This window comes from Equus asinus, chromosome X (assembly GCF_041296235.1).
Source record: "Equus asinus isolate D_3611 breed Donkey chromosome X, EquAss-T2T_v2, whole genome shotgun sequence".
In the NCBI taxonomy this organism is placed as follows: domain Eukaryota; kingdom Metazoa; phylum Chordata; class Mammalia; order Perissodactyla; family Equidae; genus Equus; species Equus asinus.
The window spans coordinates 130,988,677-130,993,758 of NC_091820.1; positions in this window are offsets into that span (position 1 = coordinate 130,988,677).

The following is a 5,082-nucleotide window of genomic DNA, read 5'->3' on the forward strand; positions in this document are numbered from 1 at the left end:
TGTGTTTTCGTGTTCTATGAATAAATATCCAGCAATGGAATAGCTGGATCATATGATAGTTCTATTCTTAATTTTTTGAGGAATTTCCATACTGTTTTCCATAGTGGTAGCACCAGTTTGCACTGCCACCAGCAATGTATGAGAGTGCCTGCTGTCCACATCCTCTCTAACACTTGTTTCCTGTCTTAATTATAGCCATTCTGACGGGAGTGAGAGGATAGCTCATTGCAGTTTTGATTTGCATTTCCCTGATAGCTAACGATGTTGAACACTCTTTCATGAGCCTGTTGGCCATCTGTATAGTTTCTTTGGAGAAATGTCTGTTCAGATCTTTTGCCCATTTTTTAATTGGGCTGTTAGTTGTTTGTTGTTGTTAAGATGTATGGGTTATTTATATATTTTGGATAGTAACCCCTCATCAGATATATATATATATACGGTTTGCATACATCTTCCTGCAATTGTTAGGTTGTCCGTTCATTCTGTTGATGGTTTCCTTTGCTGGGCAGAAGATTTTAAGTTTGATGTAGTCCCATTTGTTTATTTTTTCTATTGTTTTCCTCGCCCAGTCAGACATGTTACTTGAAACTATGCTGCCAAGACCAGTGTCGGAGAGCCTACTGCCTGTTTTCTTCTAGAAGTTACATGGTTTCCGGTCTTACATTTGAGTCCTTAATCAATTTTGAGTTAATTTTGGTGTATGGTGTAAGATAATGATCTACTTTCATTTTTTGCATGTGGCTGTCCAGTTTTCCCAACACCATTTATTGAAGAGACTTTCCTTTCTCCATTGTATGTTCATGGCTCCCTTGTCAAAAATTAGCTTTCCATAGCTGTGTGGGTTTATTTCTGGGCTCTAACTCCTGTTGCATCAATCTGTGTGTCTGTTTTTGTCTCAGTACTGTGCTGTTTTGGTTACTATAGCTTTGTAGAATATGTTGAATTCAGGGAGTATGATACCTCCAACTTTGTTCTTTTTTCTCAGGATTCCTTTGGCTATTCGGGGTCTATTATTGTTCCATATAAATTTTATGATTCTTTCTTCTATTTCTGTGAAAAATGTCATTGGAACTTTCACTGGGATTGCATTGAATATGTAGATTGCTTTAGGAAGTATAGACATTTTAACTATGTTAATTTTTCCAATCCAAGAGCACGGAATATCTTTCCATTTCTTTATGTTTTCAATTTCTTTCAGCAATGTTTTAAATTTTTTTGTGTACAGATATTTCACCTCTTTGGTTAAGTTTACTCCTAGGTATTTTATTCTTTTTCCTGCAATTTTAAATGGGATTGTATTCTTAATTTATCTTTACGTGACTTCATTGTTAGTGTATAGAAATACAACTGATGATTGTATGTTAATTTTGTATCCTGCAACTTTACCATATTCATTTATCATTTCTAAAAGTATTTTTGCTACATTCTTTAGGGTTTTCTATATATCAAATCATATCATGTGCAAATAGTGACAGTTTCACTTCTTTCTTCCCAATTTGGATCCCTTTTATTTCTTTTTCTTGCATGATTGCTCTGGTTAGGACTTCCAACGCTATGTTAAATGAGAGTGGTGACAATGGGCATCCTTGTCTGGATCTTATTCTTAGAGAGACAGCTTTCAGCTTTTCTCCATTGAGAATGATATTACCTGTGGTTTTGTCATATATGGCCTTTATTATGTTGAGACATTTTCCTTCTATACCCATTTTATTCAGAATTTTTATCATAAATGGATGCTGTATCTTGACAAATGATTTCTCTGCATCTATTGAGATGACCATGTGATTTTTATTCTTCATTTTGTTTATGTGGTGTATCACCTTGATTGGTTTGTGGATGTTGAACCAGCCCTCCCTCCCTGAAGTAAATCCCACTTGATCATAGTGGATGATGTTTTCAATATATTGTTGTATGAAATTTGCTAGTATTTTGTTTAGGATATTTGCATCAGTGTTCACCAGTGATATTGGCCTGTAATTTTCTTTTTTTGTGTTGTCCTTATCTGGTTTTGATATCAGGGTAGTGTTGGCTTCGTAGAATGAATTAGGAAGCTTCCCCTCCTCTTCAATCTTTTGGAAGATTTGGAAAAGGATAGGTGTTAGGTCTTCTTTGAACGTTTGATAGAATTAACCAAGGAAGCCATCTGGCCCTGGACTTTTATTTTTTGGGAGGCTTTTGATTACTGTTTTGATTTCCTTACTTGTGGTTGGTCTATTCAAATTCTCTATTTCTTCTTGATTTAGTTTGGTAAGATTTTATGATTCTAAGAATGTATCCATTTCTTCTAGATTGTCCAATTTGTCAGTGTATAGCTTTTCATAGTATTCTCTTGTAATCCTTTGTATTTCTGAAGTATCTGTTGCAATTTCTCCTATTTCATTTCTGATTTTATTTATTTGAGCCTTCTCTCTATTTTTTTGGTAAGTCTAGCTAAAGGTTTGCCAATTTTGTTTGTATTTTCGAAGAACCAGCCCTTGGTTTCACTGACTTTTTCTATTTTTTGTTGTTGTTGTTGTTGGTCTCTATTTCATTTATTTCTGCTCTGGTTTTTATTATTTCCTTCCTTCTTCTGTTTTGGGGCTTTGTTTGTTCTTCTTTTTCCAGTTCCTTTAGGTGCAGTTTTAGATTGTTTATTTGAGATTTTTCTTGTTTGTTGAGGTAGGCCTGTGTTGCTATACACTTCTCTCTTGGAACACATCTTGCTGTATCCCACAGATTTTGGCATGTCATATTTTCACTTTCATTTGTCTCTAGGTAATTTTTTTTTATTTCTACTTTGATTTCTTCAGTGACACAGTCATTGTACAGTAGCATTTTGTTTCATCTCCACATACCTGTGGCTTTTCTGATTTTCTTCGTGTGGTTGATTTCTGGTTTCTTCGCTTTGTGGTCAGAAAAGATGGTTGGTATTATTTCAACATTCTTAACTTTGTTGAAATTTGTTTTGTGGCCTAATATGTGGTCAATCCTGTAGAATGTTCCATGGACATTTGAAAAAAATTTGTATTCTGCAGTTTTTGGATGGAATGTTCTGTATATATCTACTAAGTCCATCTGGTCTAATGTGTCATTTAAGGCCAGTGTTTCCTTATTGATCTTCTGTTTGGATGATCTATCCATTGGTGTAAGTGGAGTGTTAAAGTCTCCTACTATTATTTTGTTACTGTATATTTCTCTTTTTATGTCTATTAATAATTGCTTTATATATTTACGTGCTCCTTTGTTGGGTGCATAGATATTTACAAGTGTTATGTCCTCTTGTTGGATTGTTCCCTTTATCATTATATGGTGCCCTTCTTTGTCTCTTGTTACAGTTTTTGTTTTAAAGTGTATTTTCTCTAAGTATTGCTACCCAAGATTTTTTTTCATTGGCATTTGTGTGGAGTATCTTTCTCCCTTCCTTCACTTTCAGATTGTGAGTGTCTTTAGGTCTGAAGTGTGGCTTTTGTGTGCAGCATATATATGAATCTTGTTTTTTTATCCAATCAGCCACCCAATGCCTTTTTATTGGAGCATTTAGTCCATGGACATTTAAAGTAGCTATTGATAAATATGTACTTATTGAAATTTTGTTTCTTTTTTTTCTGTGTGTTTTAGTAGTTCATCTCTTTTCCTTTTTTCTTCTCTTGTTCTCTTCCCTCATGGTTTGATGGCTTACTTTAATATTGTGTTTGGGTTACTGTCTCTTAATTTTTTGTGTATTTATTATAGGTTTCTTGATTGTGATTACCATGACGTTCATCTATAATAACCCACATATGTACCAATTTATATTAAGTTGATGGTCTGTGTAGTTTGATCTCTTTCTAAAAGCTCTACTCTTTTTCTACCCTTCTCCCATGTTTTATAATTTTGATATCATATCTAACTTCCTTTTTGTGTGTTTATATCTGTTACCCTCATGGAAATAGGTAATTTTAGTACTTTTGTCCTTTGACTTTCATACTGTCTTCATAAGTGGTCGATCTGCTACCTTTACTGTATTTTTTCCTTTACCAATGATTTTAATTTTTTTGGATGTTTCTACTCCTATTTGTGTTCTTCTTTTTCCCACTTAAATAAGTCCCTTTAGCATTACTGCTAAGACTTGTTTCTTGGTGATAAACTCCTTTAATATTTTCTTGTTTGGGAAACTCTTTATCTCTCCTTCCATTCTGATTAATAACCTTGGTGGGTAGAGTATTCTTAGCTGTAGGTTTTTTCTTTCAGCACTTTAAATATATCATGCCACTCCCTTTTGTACTGTAAGGTTTCTGCTGAGAAGTCAGCTGATAGCTTTATGGGGTTTCCTGTGTATGCCACTTGTTGCCTTTCTCTTGTGTCTTTTAGGATTCTCTCTTTATCTTTAATTCTTGACATTTTAATTATAATGTATCTTGGTGTGGGCCTCTTTTGATTTACCTTGTTTGGTGCTCTCTGTGCTTCCTGTACCTGGATGTTTGTTTCCTTCCTTAGACTAGGAAAGCTTTCAGCTATTATTTCTTCAAATAGATTCTCCTCCCTGTTGTCTCTCTCTTCTCCGTCTGGGACACATATAATACAGATGTTAGTGCACTTTATGTTTTCCCAGATGTCCCTTAAACTATTCCAGTTCTTTTTAATTCTTTTTTCTTTTATCTGTTCAGTTTGGGTGATTTCCTCTAGTCTTTTGTCCACCTCACTGACCCATTCTTCTGTATCATCTACTGCAATTGAGTCCCTCTAGTGAATTTTTCATTTCCAGTATTCTATTCTTCCTTTATGATTGGTTATGTTCTATATTTTCCTATTCTTTGTTGAAGTTCTCACTGTGTATATCCATTCTTCTCCCAAGATTATTGAGCATCCTTATGATGTTTTGTTTGAACTCTTTGACATGCAGATTGTTTATTTGTGTTTCATTTAGTTCTTTTTCTGGGATTCTGTCCTGTTCCCTTGCTTGGAATATATTCCTTTGTCTCCTCATTTTGCCCCTTTCTGTTTGCTTCTATCTACATATTAGGTAGGTCAGCTACATCTCCTGATCTTGGAGAGGTGGCCTTATGTAAGAGATGCCTCATGAGGCCCAGCAATGTGATCTCTTCTCATCACCAGTTCCAAATG